Source organism: Equus asinus, chromosome 29, assembly GCF_041296235.1.
Source record: "Equus asinus isolate D_3611 breed Donkey chromosome 29, EquAss-T2T_v2, whole genome shotgun sequence".
Taxonomy (NCBI): Eukaryota; Metazoa; Chordata; class Mammalia; order Perissodactyla; family Equidae; genus Equus; species Equus asinus.
In genome coordinates this window covers 16922403-16941596 of record NC_091818.1, presented here as the reverse complement: position 1 = coordinate 16941596, position 19194 = coordinate 16922403, and positions in this window count along the sequence as shown.

Below are 19194 nucleotides of genomic sequence, written 5' to 3'. Positions count from 1 at the left end.
TAAAGTTTAGCATAAGCTTGATAATTACTAAAATAAAGAAATTCCTATAATTTTGATTTGGATATCATTGAATCTTTAGATCAGTCTGGGGAGAAACGACATCTTAAAAATATTGAGTTTTCCAATTCATCAAGATGGTAAACCTCCCAATTTATTTAGGTATTCTTTAACTTCTTTGAACATGTTTTATAGTAAAAACTGAAAAGTGTAGAAATCTTGTATTTTCTTTGTTAGATTTATTCCTAAGTATTTGATGGGGTTTGTAAGTGCTATTTTACATGATATATTTTTTTAAATTTCAATTTCAAATTGTTCTTTGCTAGTATATAGAAATAAAACTGATTTTTACATAATGTTATTGTATCTAGGGATGTGCTACATTCAGTTAACTGGAATGGTAAAAAGATTCTTTTAGATTTATACAGACACAAAATATATCACCTTCACAGAATTACAATTTTGCTTTTTCCCTGACAATCATTAAATTTTTATTTATTTTTCTTGCCTTGCTGTGCTCAGTAGGGCATCTAGTACAATATTGAATTGAAGTGATGATAGTAGGCATCCTTATCCAACTCCCAAGTCAGGGAGAACACATTCATTAGTTCACCTCGAAGTATGATGTTAGCTGCAGGGTTTTTTTTTTCTCTTTCGTAGAAAAGCTTTATCAGATTAGAAAGATTCCTTCTAGTCTTAATTTTCTGAGGGTTGTGGTTGTTTCAGTGTTGGATTAATTCTTTTTGCATTTAATGAGATAATCATACTGTTTTCTTTCTTTATACTATTAATATAGTAAATGATGCTGTCTGATTTTCTAATAGTAAATCAACTTTGCATTCCTCAAATAAATTGCTTTATTCTATTTGCTCTTATTTTATTTAGGATTTTTGCATTGATGTTCATGAGGGATATTGGCCTATGATTTTCTTTCTTCCTTCCCTCTTTCCTTCCTTTCTTTCTGTATTTATTTATTTATTTATTTATTTTGCAATTTTCTTGTTTGGTTTTAATATCACAGCTATAGTGGCCTAATAAAAATGTTGGAAGTATTCGGTCTTTTTCTATTCTCTGGAAGTATTTGTTTAAGCTTAGTATTGTTTCTTCCTTCAATATTTGGAAAAAATTATCAGTAAAACATCGTGGGTCAGGAGTTTTCTCTGTGGGAAGGTTTTTACTTATAGATTTAATAGATACAGGACTACTTGGTTTTTCAAATTTCTTCTTGTGTCACTTTTGATAAATTGTGTTTTCTTAGGAATTTGTGTATTTTATCTAATTTTAAAAGTTAACATCTCCATATTACTTTTTAATATCTGGAGGACATGTATCTTTGTCCCTCAGTCCGAAGAGTATCAATGTGTGTTTTTTGTAGACGATTTCTTAAATTGGTCTTTCTAGGGGTTTGTCAAATTTATTAATCTTCTCAAGGAACCATTTTTTTCAAAGAATTCTACTCTTGTCTGTGTTATTTTCTTGTATATAACATATATTTCTTTTTCTAGTTTGTTGGCATAGAATCTTAGGTTTTCGAACTTTATTTCTAATGCAATCACGTGTTGCGTAACGATGTTGCAGGATGTTTCAGTCAATGACAGACCACACACACGATGGTGGTCCCATAAGATTAGCACCATAGAGCCTAGGTGTATGGTAGGCTACACCATCTAGGTTTGTGTAAGTGCACTCTATGATGTTCACACAATGATGACGTCCCCTAACAACACATTTCTCAGAACGTGTCCCCATCGTTAATCATTGCATGACTGTATGTGAATTTAGAACTAGAAAACTTTTTCTGAGTGCTGCCTTAACTGCATCCCACAAGTTTTTATAGTTTTACTATCATTCAGCTTAAAATACTTTCTAATTTCCGTTGTGATTTCTTCATTGTCCATGAGTTATTTAGAAATGTTTTACTTAATTTCCAAACATTTGGTGATTTTCCAATGATCTTTCTGTTACTTATTTTTAAATTATTTTCTATGTGGTCCAAGACTATATTCTACATGACTTCAACTCTTTTATGTTTTGAGGAACTTTTTATATGGCCCAGCATGTAGTCTATTCTGGTCAGTGTTTCATGAGTACTTGAAAAGTGTATGATTTTTGCTTAAGGATTGCATATAATTTTTATTTTTCTTATATATCTTAATTAATCATGTTGCTCAAATCTTTCCATATCCTTATTGATACTGTTGTCTACTGATTCTGTCATTTACAGAGAGAAGAGTGCTAACTTCTTCAACTGGGACTGAGAATGTGTCTACTCCTTTTTAAAAATTCTGTTGATACTTGCTCTATATGTTTTGAGCTTTGTGATTGGATAAAGTAGAATTGTTATATCTTCCTCTTGAATTGACTTTTTAGTCATCACCTCAGATAAAATATCTTGTCTTACGCCTTCTTTATATGAAATGTATATAGCTACATTAACTTTCTCTTGGTTGGTGTCTGTATGATGAATCTTTTTTCCATCTTTTTTTATTTTGATCTTTCTATGCTCTTATATTTAAAGTGTTGTATTATGAAGAGTTAATAGATGCTTTTCTTAGTCTGTCTGATAATCTTGACTTTAATGTAATTACTGATATAACCAGATTTAAGTTTATCATCCTATTTCTTTCTTTTCACTTGTTTGATGCCACTCTGAGTACTTGCTGAGCATTCTGCTCCCTCCCCTTTTTAAGGTGTTAAATGTCAATACTTACCATACACAAGACAGCAGTCACAGTAGTTTAAATGTCTATTTTTCAATCAAGTATATGTGAAGCAAGGAGGAGTCCTTGGGTAAGGGACAAGGTTCAATAGCAAAAGTGATGTCTGAAGATTGTCTAAGAAGAGAAAGAGAGTACACAGTCTGGAGGGACAAATCCATGTGGGACAAGAGCCCCACAACGGGGTTTTTCAATGATGCTGGGGGGGAGGGTGCCTAATTTCAGGCAGTCTGTTCCATCTGGGAAGAGCCAAGTGGGCACGGCAGGGTGCTATGCCTGCAACTTACTAGGATAGGGGGCAGCAGAAGTGAGTGCAAGTTGCATTTCAGGCTCCCCCCTCCCCCCCAGCCAGTAGATTGAGATGACTGTCTATCAGCTTTCATCTTCACAGGTGCTCAATGGCTTAATTAAATGGTTTGATTTAATAGCTTAAGTGTGAATTTTCTGGGGGTGATTCAATTCAATTTCTCTACAATTTGTACCCTCTTGTTTTTTCATTCCTTTATTGTTCCCTTCTTTCATCCTTTTAGATTAATCAAATACATTTTTAATGTTTTCTCCTTTATTAATTGTTTAGTTTTACATCATTGTATAATCTGCAGCCTTAATTTATTACAGTCCACCCTAAATTAGTATTTCTATTACTTCCCAAACAATGCAAGAACTTTACAGCAGTTTATCTCCATTTACCTATCATTTATGTAGTATAATTTACTTCTACATATGTCATTAACCCAAAGATATTATTTTTAATTTTGCTATAAACTGTCAATATTATTTTATATTTGCACTCATATTCACATTTTTTAGTGCTCTTCATTCTTCTAGTTTTACACTTCTATCTGAAATCATTCTCCTTCAGCTTGGAAAACTTTCTTTAATATTTCTTATAGTTCTAGTTGTCTGAAAAAGAATTTTCTCAACTTTCGCTTGTCTGAAAATGCGTTTGTTTTTGCTTTCAATTTTGATCTCCGTTTTACAGCCATTTGCAATAGAGCTTTACCTTCTTTTTTTGTTTTAACTTCAGCACTTTAAAGGTGTCATTCTATTGTCTTCTGACTTCCATGATTTTTGTCGAAATATCAGCCATCAATTTTATTGCCCTCGTGGAAAATAATGTCTTTTTTTCCTCAGGTTACTCTAAAATTTTTTTCTTTGTTTTTGGTTTTTAGAGGTTTGACTGCGATATGTATAGGGGTGGTTTCTTTGTATTTATTTTATTTAGGGCCCACTGAGCTTTGTGAATTTATTAGTTTGTGTCTTCAATCATTGTGAAAACTTCAGTAATTACCATTTCAAATACTTCTTTGAACCTGTTCTCTGTCTCCTCCTGGGATTCCACTCACACATATGTTAGGCCTTTTGACTGAGCCCCACATTTCTCTTATGCTTTATCTTATTTCTTTATCTTCCTCCACATCCCTCCTCCATTCTCCACACTTCATTTTATTTCTTATTGATCCATCTTTGAGTTCATTAATTTTGTCTTGTGCTGTTTCTGGTCTGATTTTAAACCCATCCAATGAGATCTTAATTTCTAATACCTAAATGTATTTTACATTTCTAGACCATCCATTTAATTCTTTTTTATGGATTACAATCCTCTATTGAAATCGTTCATTTTCATCCATTTTTATATATCTTTTCTTAGATTTTCTTTAACATATTAACCATAATGATCTTAAAGCCCTTGCCTCCATGTCCATGTCCAGTTTCCTGTGGGTCTCCTTTCTATTGCATCTTATTTTCTCCTGAGTATAGGTGCCATATTCTTGTACCTTCAGTAGTCTAGTAGTTTTGATAATATGTTGGACAGTATCCATAAAAAAATTCATAAAACTGCAGATGATATCTTTCACCAGTAAGTATGTCTTCCTGTTTTCATTAGGTAGATAAGGAAATTGGCTAATCACCTTGATTGGGTCATAGATTGAACTCACACAGGGCTGGTTAGTCATCTTAGCGTGACTAACTTCATTTTTTATTCAACTCTTTTTTGGGGAGGAAGATGGAAGTGGCCCTTCTGAGTTTTTTTATTAGGAGCCTGATAGATTTTTGTCTCTTCAGTCCTAGAAGACTACAGGGAATTCAATTCTACGCTTCAAAGCTGTGGACTTAGCTCTTTAGTCTCTTGCTTTCCTTTCCTATAACCTACTTCTCCTCTAACTCTCCTCAACAGTTCTGAAATCCGGTACATTAGTAAATTTCTTGAGGAGGAGCCCACCTCCCTCTAGTGGAACTTTCTCCCCTAAGCCTTCTAAGATCATTGAAGATTTCACCAAATCATTGAGAAGCATGTGGCATTGTTTTCATGCCTTTGATGCTGCCCCAGTTATCTACTGTTGCCTAAAACACCACCCCAAAACTTAGCTGCTTAAAACAGCAACAATAGTTTATTTTGATCATGAATCTACAATTTGGGCATGGCTTGATGGGAATGACTCACCCTCTTCCATGGGGCATCAGCTGGAGTGCTCAATTGGATTTGGAAGGATCCAGTTCCATGATGGCTTACTCACATGTCTGGCAAGTTGGTGCTGTCTGTTGGCTGGGAGCATAGCTGAGGCTATTGGCTGAGATTCCTCTCCACATGGGTTTCTTCATGGGGCTGTTAGGATAATCTCACAGCATGGAATCTGGGTTCTAAGAGGAAGGAAATGGAAACTGCAAATCTCTTAAAGGCTGGGCTTGGAATTTGTTACAGCATCCCTTCCATAATATTTTATTTGTCAAAGCAGCCACTTAGCTTGCCCAGATTCAAGGGTATGGAACACAGATCCCAACTCTCAATTGGAGATATGTCTAAGAAATTGTGACCATCTTTGATCCACCACGCACATGCCATTCCAGATCTAAATAAATGTCCTATGAGGAAAACAGGCCATACTTTCGGATCTCCTAAGTTTCTAATATGTCATTTCAGCCTTTCACAATCATCAAAAGCCTCACTAGCTTCTCTTTTCTTGGAGAGAGTGCCTCTGAGTGGGTCACTCCTAGTGTAACAGTCTGGGCCCAGAGTCTGAAAATGTTCCCAGAGATGAAACTATTGGGGGTCATCATTCGCCTCCAAATGGCATCCCCCTTGCTGGAATTCAAATCCATCTTTTTTGCTTCCATAGCTCTTCAACAACTTAAAATCACGGCAGCTATTGAGACTGCCCAGTAAGAATACATAAAGAAGAGGGGCCAAGAGAAAATCCTAGGGACCTCCAAAGTTAAATAAACAGAGATGAAGATTAGACCAAGAAATAGCAAGCAGAAACGTAGGAAGAAAGCCAGGAGGGTGCAGTGCCATAAAAGCTAAGATTGAGTGTTGAATAGGTGCAAATGGTTTACAGTGTCACAGAGAGCATGGTAAGTTAAAGAATAAAAGCCTACGTTGGATTTAGGGACAGGAAGACAAGGTGAAAGAGGTGTTTTCGTGCAAGGATGGCCAGAAGGCCATGGATTAAAGAGTGAATGGGAGATGATTGATTAAGTGAAGACAACGGTGAGTGGACTACTCTTTTATTGAACCTAGTTGTAAAGAGAAGGAGAACGATAGGGTGATGGGTAAAAAAGCACATGAGACTGAGTGAGAGTTTGATTTTTATTTAAACATAGGATAAACAAGTATATTTGAATGCCAATTGAAAGATACCAATAGAAAGAAAGTGGATGAAGCTATAGGAGATGAAAAGGGATAACTGATGATTAACAAAGTCTCTTGAGAGGCACTGAGAGACTGGATCCAGAGCAGAGGTGGAGAAATTTGCCCTAGGCTAGGATTAGCATAGTAGGAGTGATGAGGAGGTGGGTGAATTCTTTTCTATTGAATCAGGAGGCAAGAAGTAAAGAATGGATGCCCATGCAGCCAAGTTTTAGGTAGAGTAGCAGAAAATGGAGGGGATTTCTATAGAATAGGTTCCATTTTCTTAGTGAAATAGGAGCTTAGTTCTCTGCTAAAAGTATGGGAAGATATGTTGGGGTTGAAGGTTTAAGAAGAGATGAGGTCCTATTCCTGTGGGGAGTAGGGAAGAGAGATATATAAAGATTACTGTGCAGCTTTGAGTCTAATTGAGGTTATAAATCATAGTTACCAGTCTGAGAGGTTTGTGATATAAGGCAACATAGAAGTCAAACAGTTAAGTTTATTTGGAGCTGGAGTTTTATGGGGTATGTGTAATAGAAGAACAATAGATCAAAGGAACTGAGAATTTTGGAAAATGAGTAGTTGAAGCAAGGGTCCAAGAAGTCTACACTGGAAGGATGTAAAGTTAAGAGACAGCGGTAGAATGGAATAAATTAGAGCAATCAGAAACGTTTGGATGAGGTCAAAGATCAGAGTAATGAGAGTAAAGGTAGAAGTTTGTGGCCAGATAGTTGAACATGGAAAATTAAGCTTTCAAAGTGGAAGAGTTCTGAGTGATAGCAAGGTGCTCACAGCAGTCACCTGAGTAGACAGCGGAAGTGAAGGGGTGATGAAAGCCCATTGATGCTAAGGGAGTCTAAGACCTGCAAGATTTGTTGCTAAAGCAACAGTACAAATAAACCCATAAAAAAATATTGACAGGATTAGAGGTGTTGATGAGGACTACGAACCAGATTCCCAAGTGTGTGACTGAGAGATCCTGCCCAGGGAGAGGGTAACTGCCCAGGGAGTCGGCAACAGAAAGAGCAAATGAATATTGATCTAGGTGGGGCATGAACTCCCAAGGAGCAGAGGGGAGGACCAGGGTAGTGTTGGAAGTGGCATTGGGCCTCCAGAAGGATGACGACTCCATCTTCCAAGACTGGTCCATGGAATGAAGTCAATGAGCACTATCCTCTTACGAGGGCCACAACCAATAGGGATCATCAGGAGTAAACCAGGTGTCACTTGCAGCAAAGAGAAAGAAGTTCTTGATACTGTTGTCTGCTCTCTGCTGTCATGGGAAATAGATGGGCCTCTGCAGAGTCAATTGGCTGTTTCCAGATGTGTGCTTGTGACAGCTCACCTGACCAAGAGGAAGCACAGCTGGCATCACTCCCTCCAGACCCTCACCCTCCTGAAGATGGCAGGAAGCCCCTAGATCCCAGAGCCTGAAGCTTGTTTACTCAGGCGAGGCTAACTTCCAGGTGAGTGGGCTCCTTGCCGGGCAACCAACAGCTTCTCCCACCTCCTGTTCTTATTCTCTGCTAAAGCATCATGACATTAACTGTCATAGGCTTGTGCAGGAAGGACAGAGGCAGACTTCATACATAAATGGACATTCACATCATGAAAGACCAATGGCTCAGTGTGCTATTGAAATAAAAATTCACGTTGACTCTGACACAGAAAAGTGAGGCAAGAGCTGAACCCTCACATGCTCCCCCTGTACCTTAGACAGGGCAAACTGACCAGAACATGGCAACATTGGGCCCTACTGAGTCATACGTAGGTGATGTGGTTTCTGCAAAACAAAGTCAGACATCTCTTTAAGTGAAAGTTGTTCATTTGAGTGTCATTGGTTTTATAGGTTTGTTCCTATTTTACTTGCAGATTTGTTTTTTTCCTGAAGCTATATATATATTTATTTATTTATTTATTTATTTATTTAATTTATTTTTGTTTTGGTGAGGGAGTTTGGCTCTGAGCTAACAGCTATAGCCAATCTTCCCCTTTTTGCTTCATGAAGAGTAGCCCTCAGCTAACATCTCTGCCAGTACTCCTCTATTTTGTATGTGGGATGCCACCACAGCATGGCCTGATGAGTGATGTGTCCGCTCCTGGGATCTGAAACTGTGAACCCCGGACTGCCAAAGAGGAGCATGCAAACTTAACCACTATGCCACGGGGCCCACCCCAGCTGTATTTTAATGTTTGTATACATTAGAAGTAACATTATAATTCAACCCTGGAATTTATAGATTATTTTTCTGGAAAGAAGGTCTACCTATATATTATTCTATTTTGAGAAACGGTGATACAAAGAAAGGCACACAGCACAGCCATCTCAGCTGAAGTCCCATGGCAGCAGTGCTCCTCGTGTGCCTGGGAGGCCTGCGGATGAGATCGCAGTCTTTAGAGTCTTTGCTTCGAATTCCCCGGGAAAGAAGAGCTCAGTTTTGCAAACACTGTGCTGTTGGTACTCTGCTTTCGCTTACTAAAGAAGGCAGTGGGGGGAGGGAGGAAGGGAGGAGAGACTTTCATCCGTGTCTGGGGGTACCCTAGGGAACATGTGTATGGAATTACACTGTCTCTTACAGCACTTTTAGTTTGCTATGCCTGCAATTCAAGGATGGCAGAATGCAAGATACCCTATACTATCAAGATGGCCTCAACTCAAAGTGCTTGGAAATGCCACTTGCAATCTTAAAACAAAACCCACCTTCCCTCTTCAAGAACAGTCAGCAGTTTAATTATGCTAAGTACTTTTCACCCCAGGAGGCTTCAGGTTGCTGTATTAAGCAACGGAACAGCATTCTTTTAAGGCTTAAGGCTATACATTTCGAAAGCTGATAAGTGTCTCTCATCAGAAAGCCTCAAGTCTTTTAGGTAATTTGCAAGGATAGCATTTTACAAAGTCACTTTCCAATGCAAGTAAAGAGATGTCCTAACACCCTAGCTCTTTACACTGATCCTCCGGCTTGCTAAGGTTTCCTAGATAAATATGGATGGAGACTTTTAGAACCAACAAAGACAAACATTTGGTTGAACATGTAAATGCAATTGTTCAAGCTGTAAATTAAATTCAATTACCTACAGAGTGTAGTATCTTAAGCCTCATGCTAATTAAACTTGTGAGTTTCAACTCATTAAACTCGGATAATGCTCAGAAAGAAAGAATCTGGCAGCAGCAAGCCATGCATCCCACTGGCCTGTCCCTCACTGTGGTTCTGCATGTTGGCAAAAGCAATTCATATCCAGAGTCTAAGAAAAGAGTAAAGAGAGATATCCAGAGAGTGACAACGGGAAGTGTAGCCAGGAATAGAAGGCCCATGTACATCCTACAAAGTATCAAAAAAATGTTGCTTTGAGGGTGCAAAGAAGCAGATAAGGCCTTCCAAGGGAAGTGTTACATTCCCGCCTCCAGGGCAAGAGTCCAGAGTCAGGCACATTCCATTTCTCCTCTCCTGGGAGGGCAATTCAACTCTTAGCTTGGGGCTCTCCTCAGGAAGCAGAGCTGGCTCAGGGACAGTAGAAAGTGCATTCAGCACCCTTTTTGGTCACTGGGGCCTTGTCACCCCTTTCAGCATTACTTCTCTTTTTTACTGTTTACTCTCACCCCAACTTTGACCCCTTGGTGACCAAGATATCTGATAAGTACATTCACAGGAAGAGGATGACAGTGTGCTAACCAAGCCAGGAATGTGTGCATTTTTTAAAGGCCTCATGGGGAGCACAACTTCAGGACAGAGAACAAATCGCTGATGCTGAAATTTCAAGTATTAATCAAGGAGATCTGTGGAAAGAGGAAGGCTTTCCTACAACCTTCAAATCACATTCAATAGGACATTCCTGCCACCAGGGTGGCCCTGACCACAGTTACTGGATTTGTTCAAAAGATGTTGATTGAGTGGCTCCTAAAAGCCAGGCATTGTACTAGGTCCCTGCTCTGGAGAAGCTCTTATGAGACAGAGAGAGACATGTAAGTCTTGAAGAGCAGACAAACCTGAGAGTCCAAATTCACTTTTAGCCAACGGATTTTGTCGTATGCTTTTATGTCCAAGGTAATCTCAGACATTCTTCACAATGTTTTGAAGATTTGGCACTGTGTCACTGTACCAGTTATCTATTGCTGCATAACAATCAGCCCAGAACATAGTGGCTTAAAACAACAAGGACTTTTCTAGCTCATTATTCTACTGAGCAGTTCTTGCCTGGGCCCTGATGGTCTCTTCTGGGCTCGCTCATGTGTCTGTGCTCACTTGGTAAGCTGGCAGGAGGCTGGCTGGTCCTGATGCCCTCCCTCACATGGTAGGCAGCTGGCTGGATGTTGACTGAGGCAGTGGGGTTGACTGGGCCGTGTGTCTGTCATCATCTGTCAGGCTAGCCAGGGCTCCTTAGCAGGGCAGAGACAGGTTCCGAGAGCAGCTATAGGGCAAGTCCAATGTGCAAGCACTTTTCAGACATCTGCTGTGTCAGATTTGCTGCTGTCCCATTGGCTCAAGCAAACCACACAGCCCAGCCCGACTCATTGTCAGACAGGTCTACCCAAAGGTGTGGATACTTGTGAATTTCTACTCATGAAGCTCAGATAATGCTCAGAAGGAATGAATCTGGCAGCAGCAATAGGGACCATTACTGGCAAAATGAACCCAAGCTACATGTGATATATATATGATTGTAAACAAAGAAACAAAAATCTAGAGTCCTGCCCTGTAAATCAGGGCTTCCCAGACTGTTAAGATCTGTGGACGTTTAAGAAGGAAAAAGGGAGATGAGAGTAAAAGATAGGACTGCTGAGATTTTTGTCGACTAAGAATATTAAGTAACAAACAGGTAATTACCATCTACTATCACTATTATTTCGATAAAAGAAAGGACATTTCAATACCAAAGTAGGAGCAAGAAATAATGTTAGAATACACTAGTCCTCTGAATAGAATAAATTCGGTTTTATGAAAAGCTGTCTGGATTGCCTTCATTTTTCTCATTTCACTGAAGATCAATGGAAACCTCAATTAGAATGGCCCTAGTAAGGTGATTGACATCTCGGAGCCACTGGGCTGGAGAAAGATAATAGGGTAGGGCAGGGTTTGCTGATAAGTAGTCATTAAGCGTGTACTGAGTGTGCGTGCTAGCACTGTCTTACATGCCTTAAGGAGTGAGAGGAGAATAAGACAGCAATCTTCCTCAAGACACTGTAGCCCAGCCTGGAAGTACAAACTAGGCATTAACATAAATGGCCAAAAATTTGGAAAATAGAAATTCCGAGTGCAGAAAAGAATTGCAAAATTAATAGAAGTGAGACTGGAATATGACTCTGGTACTGCTTCAAGGGCAAGAGGGAAGAACCATATTGCTAATTCATTTTATGTTTAATTCATCAATCCAGCTTAAATGGAAGCTTCCTAGAATCACCTTGAAGACCATTTGCTTAGAAATCTCCAGTATTCTGTCTTGTCAGTCTAGACTGTAGCTCAACAGGGCGGGAATGTGTCTACTTCTAAGCTGTGGACAGCAGTAGCCTGTCCTGCACTGGCTGCCTTAGTAACGCGGTCCTCCAAACACATGGCATTTTTCCTGTTTGAAGTTGGTGATCACACTGAAATGAAGAATGAGAAAATAGAGTTTCCAAGCCCATTGCGTTTATGATTCTTGGAATCTTTTTGTAAAAGAGATGCCAGTTGAGATGGCACATATGTGCGAGGGAGTTGCCATTCTTCTTCTTTTTTGATTTTTTAAAGTCTTTATTCCAATTATGAGGTTTTTTTTGGGGGGGGGGGTTGGTGGGGAAGATTGACCCGGAGCTAACATCTGTGCCAGTGTTCCTCTGTTTCATATGTGGGATGCCACCATAGCACGGCCCAATGAGCAGTGTATAGGTCCATGCCCAGGATCAGCGCCTGTGAACCTGGGTTCCGAAGCGGAGCAGGTGAACTTAACCAACATGTCACCAGGCTGGCCCCCTACTCGTCCTCTTTTTGAGACCCCTGTAGTTATTTTCTCTAGTGATGTAGAGGGTAGGTGAGCCCAGAGTGGTTTTGCCTAAATTGGGGAAGTTTTTCCTGATTTCTTGCCTGTGTTCCTGCTCCTCAGCAGAGCAGATGGGGGTAGCTCTCACTTGAACATCGGCCCACCAAAAGCTGAGGAGAAACCACTGCCAAATTTTGATCATTAAATTGTTATCCAATGTCATCCTACATTCAAAGAGGATGCCTTCTGTAGGAAACCACCTTTGGAGAGAAATCTAATTTTAGAATGACTATAACACAAAAATAATCAATGCAGAAATAAAACCTCAGATCCCATTATTTTGTTCCTTTTCATAAATATCATTCTCTTTCAAGGCTTGTCTCTTAGCCAAAAGAATGGCACAGCAGCCAACCTCCTTCACTATTTCTAAGCAAATAGTTCTTTGCTACTCAGAATGCTTTTGATTGCAGCACTACGGATTCGTGAGTTTTGAAAGATCTAGCAAGTTCTAAATCATGCCTTCTTCATTCTCATCACTGACAGAAAAAATATGCCCGTTTGAACTATAATAATCTAGTCCAAGTTTGTCACTTTTCAGACTAGGGAACTGAGATCCTAATATCTAACACAGGGACTAGAATCCAGGTCTTCGGAACATTGAGGCGTTGTTCTTTGAAATGTCCTCCCTACGCCAGGTTCTGCCTGAGGGAGAAGCCCTGGCAGAAGTGACACGATGTTTTCCACTTGTTCTGAAAGACTCGGAAAACGTTCTGTGAAAACAAGGCCACTTCCCTCCATCAACAACCACTTTTTTCATCTCTTCTAGTTCATTCAGACAGAAACGAGTTTTTCCCACAATCACGCGTTATCAAAACCTGACTCCTAGTAGCCCCATTTCAATTCAGAAACTCAGGATTCTATTAGGAAGAGAGTCATGAATTTAACCAAGACATAACCTCTATAATTTGAAAACCTAATCAAAGGGATTTCCCTTTCGAAGTCTTCTACCCCAAGTTGCTTTCCTTTAGGCTGGAACATCTGTCACTCCTATGAGTGAAGTCGCCCACCTGTCTAGCTCTTTGAAACTACTACCATAGACCATTTTCAGAAACAGAGAGAATACTCGTTGCTAGAGGCTTGAATTAAACATCAAAAGATCACTTAGTCCTTGTTAGCCTTTAGCAGGAATACTGTAGACACCAACAGATGGCCTTTGTTACTCTTCAGAAGTGACTAACTTTCCTTAAAGGTCACCATGATCAGAAGGTACAGAAGTTGTCTTTTCTTGCTATATTACCAACCTCCTCTCTCTTCTGGGCTCCTATAGAACACAAATCGCACTTCAGTTTTAACACTTAAAAAACTATACCTAATTCCTCCTTTGCATGAACACAGTTTTTTATGAGGATATCAGATCAGAATACAAATTTCTCGTTATATTCAATTTTCTTAACGGCAACTAAGTAAAAATGTTGCTTTCAATTCTGGAAGGAATGTTCAGTTTTCTCACACTTGTCTATAATTATTACATCAAAACTTAGGTATATGGAAAGCCAGGTACAGATCAGTGGGACCCAAGGGCTACATAAGGCATCATGGTGCATTGAAAGAGAGTGATAATGTGACTTGTCTTTTTAATACTTGTAAGAAACATCAGCCCCTGCTTCCCATGAGCCCATAACTCGTCTCTATCTTGTGTCAGATTTGGCAATTGTTCAAGGGAATTTGGAGTTTCCACTTGCAGGGATTTGCCTATAAGTTTGAAACCAATAATAATCTAAAGACTCTCCTTTGAAAATGAATCCAAATTCACTCCATTCTGAAGTAGAGTAACTTTTACTACAGAATTGCACTTAAAAACAAATTTGCTGATCTCTTAGTCCCATGGCTCACCTACAATGTCTTTGCTGGATCTTTCCCATGATTGAGGAAGATCAAGGGAAGAGAACAATTTTTCCTCCATTATTAGCTTCCTGCCAGGTTGGCAGCTGTCGCCTTTTTCCCATGGCCACCCCTGCGCCCAAAATTATCTACAGTGGGTAGGTAATATAGGGGATACACACATTTCACCTCTTAGTATTGAGCTTTGTGAACAGATACCCCAAACTGTACTGTGTCTGGAAGGCCAGAGGTGATTTCTTAGCATTTTAAGAATTTATCCATTAGATAATGTGAGTTAAGCCACAGGCTGCATGGTGCCGGGTCAGAATGTGAATTGGGTATATGTGATGGAACGACTGCTGAGAAGGCGGAAGAACGCAGTGAAGGCACAGAAGAAGCTTTCTCACGGGGAGATAAGAAGTGTGTCAAGACACACACGCTGTGCTACGCGGAGATGGGATGGATGGTACGGATCTGAAGAAAACTTCTCCAAAGGAGGGAAATGCTGTTGGGTTAAGTAACACGAGTGGAAACTCGGGAAAGGTTCTGCATGTGATCCTATGTTCCTTATGCTTTGTTTGTAGAAAAAGAATTTATTGAATAAGTAAAATTAGGCAAACACATTTTTGTCAGCAAAAAAAGACATGTCTCAGTCAGCAAGACACTCAGAGACACAGGAATAGTAAAGGGGAAGAAGCCGTAGTTTGACATTTCTGCAAAGAGGAACTGGAGGGGGTTTGGCAGGGAATCTGTGCAGCAGGCATAAAGAGAAGTTCTAGGGGCAGGATGTGAACAGTGGGCAATAGGGGCTTACTGAGGCTGCATGCTAGAAAGCTTCTTGGCCTGCTGCCTCTGGTGCTCCCTGAGGGCATCTTTGCCATCGCCATAAACAAAGCAAATCTTGGAACACCCTCATTGGCTCAACTGTCTGCCCAATGGGCCCTCTGAGTGAGGGACAGTAAAGCTCATTTCTAGGAAGCTTCCAGGGTTGGCTGAATGGCTGGAGAGTCAGAGAAGGTAGCCTGCTACCTGGTTTACTGTTTGCCCTCCCCCTTCCTTCATACAGAGGCCTGAAGCTTGCCTCCCATGAGAGGGCATCAGCAACATGGCTTATCCTTGGTTTTATTTATTTATTTTTTTTTATTTTATTTTTTATTTATTTTTTTTTTAAGATTTTTTTTTATTTTTTCCTTTTTCTCCCCAAAGCCCCCCGGTACATAGTTGTATATTCTTTGTTGTGGGTCCTTCTAGTTGTGGCATGTGGGATGCTGCCTCAGCGTGGCTTGATGAGCAGTGTCATGTCCACGCCCAGGATTCGAACCAACGAAACACTGGGCCGCCTGCAGCGGAGCGCACGAACTTAACCGCTCGGCCACGGGGCCAGCCCCTTATCCTTGGTTTTTGAACCAAACGCAACCCTCTCTCAACCCATCGCTCATATCAAACTGAGTAAAGAAATGAAATAAATCCAGCCACACCAAGGAATAAATACCTGACAAGTGATTTAATTTTCAGATGTATGTCTGGTATCGTAAGGACATCTTGGTACTCTGGTCACGTTCTTGGCTAGCATGGATCTGTGTTTGAGGGAACAAACCAGTTTGAGCAATTACATTTTCAGTCACCTGCAATTAAGCCTGGAGATGAAGAAGGTACCTAGTCCCAGACCTTATGGGTCGTATGATTGATTATGACTCTGCCTTCATTCTTTACAGTGGCCACCCTTTACTTTAAGAAAACCCTCCCCTTTTCTGGAATGTGAATCTGTAAACTAATGTCTTTCTCTCCTTTTTGTTTCTCGTAAGGCAAATGCCTGCCGTAGGCATAAGTAGAAGAAGAGTGCTTATAGGTTGGACTTTCTAGAGCTTCGAAAGATTGCACAGAAAGTAATCTCCTCCAAGGCCTGCACTGGGCCTATCCCCATAGAGCCACCCACTGGCAGTTCCTTTGGCAGAAGATACTGCTGGGGGCAAATATGTCACTCAAGAGGGATAAATACTGATCCACTCACAACTACCATCTATTCGTGCTTGCCTTAGGTTCTCAGATTAGTTGACAAGGCCGAGGGAAGCATATTCATCATAATTCCTAATGTTTGGGAGTGTTTCTTAGTTTACATATATTTCCATAAATATTATTTTTACTGATCTTCACAACAAGCCAAGAGATAAGCAGATTTGATTTCTCCTTGCTAATGAGAAATCTAATACTCAAACAGAGTAATAAAGTTACTACGTGTCAGCCAGGATTAGCACACATATCTCCTGACTCAGTATGCCCTTCCCACATATTTTATGTACATCTAAGTGTTATGTACATAAGTCTGGAAGGAAATAGAAAGGAGCAAGGCAGTTTTGGAGTTGAGGGGAGAGAAAACCCAGATGGGACACTGAGGAAGTGTCGGGGGTAGGAAGGAGGAATGCTGGCTGCTGAATACGCAGGTGGTTTTGAGCATGGGGAGGGGAACGGGGAGCAAAACTGGAGAAGAGAGAAAAAGTGGGGGCCAACATTAGGAGCCACGTGAAAGACCACCATAGACCAAAATGTACATCTCCCAGAGAATTTGAGGAAAACCTTCTGTCATATTTGGGACTTGAGGGAATGTGGTATAGGGCAGAGGATGCTGGACTGGGAATCAGAATCTGTTGGCCTGGCTCTGCCAGGAACAAGCCTGGGCGTGTGACTTAACCACCCTGGCCTCCATGTCTTCAGGTGTAAAATGAAGGACTTAGATCATCTCCAATGTCCTGGGAGATCTCAAACAGCTGTGACCTTGATGCGCGTGCATGGGTGAGGTAAGAGTGAGGGAGGTGGGTGCTGAGAGAGGCAGAAGGCTAAGATGGGGCCCAAATAAATCTTCGCCAGTTACACATTTCATGGTCTGCTTTGAGCCGGAATGGATGGCGCTAGACTCTAGTCTGTGGGATCTGGGGACAAGATCCTAGTGACAGCATTTGAATGACATCTGTGATGGGTAATGACACTGTGACCAAAAAGGACTAGATTTAAACCATTGTTCTCAAAGTGAAGTGTCTTTATTGGCCTCTTTCAGATGCTTCAAGGAGCAGGACAAAGATAAAGGGAATTCTGAGAACATGAGTTAGGAGCAGCCTGGAAGCCCTGGGGAATCTGTCCGTCTGGGGCTGTGCCCTGGGGCCAAGATGCTTCAACATTCATCCAGCCTTCCATCAGCCACCTTTGACCAACACTAAAAGCCCGTTACCGAGAAGAGACTGAAAATAATTTCTCTCCTATTAGTCCTTTCTCCTTCCCAAATGTGGTCCTAGCCATTGGGAGTTGTAATTGCAGACATCATCCAAGGACTATGGATATAAATTTCACAAAGGGCAAGACCTTCCATTATGAGTAGGAAGATGGCTTTAATTAAAAAAAAAAAATCAATATATTGTTTCCAATCATTAGAATCCCATGTCAGTGGCAAAAATCAATCCTTTTCATATTAAAATGCTTACACTCACACTCAAATGTTATATTACACATGAGTCATTGAGGGAGGTGGGGCGGGGTCTGCCGGAGGCCCAGGATGAGCCCCAGCCCTGGCTGAGCATTATCTGCTTTTTTGAGGGTCAGTCTTTAGGAAAGCTGTGAACTAGGAAATTCTACACACTACTGCAGAGATCTGAAATTCTGTGCAGTGGAAAGGGTATCTCATCTTGACAGATTCGCCCCTCCTTCTTCCAAATCCTCCAATGAAAGCAAAGGGAAAAAGAAAAACTGGAATCACATTTTCAGAGCAGAAGCATCTTCATTTTGCAATGATCTCCTCACACTGCCATGATGGCAAATTTTTACCACAGGGTTCAACCAACACTCCAGGGGATTCTAATGTTATAAAAGGGCTCCATTTTTAAAAGATAATTTATCTCTTGATGCAAGAAAATGCCTTTGATTTTAATCAGTGGCAAGGGCTTGCTTGTCCCCTCTCATTTCTTGCAAAGTACAGCAAATGGAGACAGTGCTGATCTTACTGGAGAGCGCCACATATTACTGAAATAGACTCTTGACAGCATTACATTCCCAGAGGTGCTATTCCATTTCCCACACAACATAATAGTAATGATCTTATGAAGAAATTTTGCTTTTATGGAAACTGTTTATTTCTAAGAACATTCTAATGTCAGGCTAAGTGTGAAGCTTCCCTAATAAAGAAGTAAAAGAAAACAAGGGCCCTAATTAAAAACATTGTTTAAGGAGACACTTGCAAGATAAAAGAAAATCATACTTTACATGGAAAACCTAATCATGTATATTGCTAAAAAGCACTGCCGATTATTCAAGTCAATTTCCCCAACTCCGTTCCTAGTCATTATTTATGCTCCTGAAGTCCAATTCTTTTGGGTCCGTTTCCTTTAACTCTGGTTCCGCAGTTATTCTCTTTGAAGTCAGTGTTAAGTCGATGCCCAAAGGGGAGATATATGCTCGAGGAATATCTAGCCTATTTGTTTCTTTTTGTCATTTCACTGGGTTTGGAAAATGATGGAACAGTCTTGCTGTCTGTCAAGTGCTGCCCAGTTTGACTGCCCGTCTGTGTGAACAGACATGTCTGGATGCTGGCTGCACACTCATCAATTAGGTCAGTGAAGATGTTTTCCACAGCATTTTAGGCAATCATGGGGCTGGTTTCAAAAGCTCATATATTTACCATTTCTGGAGGGTTTTCCTGCCTGTGAGAACTAGAGTCTACCCAAGTTATTCCTGACTACTCTTGTGAGCCTGGAGTCAGCCTGGCTGGATTTGAATGCCAGTGCTGTCCCATTCTGTGACCTTGGGAAGTGGCTCTGCCTCCCTGTGCCTCATCACTTCTTCTATGACTTGGGAATAATCCTAGTACCTATCTGATAAGGGCTTTTTTGTACTAGGTCATCAAATTCATACCAAAAGCCTTTATTGCTGGGTATTAATATTATCCCCATGTTCCAGAAAGCACGTCGAGGCTCAGGGAGGTAAGGAGTTGCGCAACACAGAGGGTTATGCTTCAAGTTGATGACACATAGT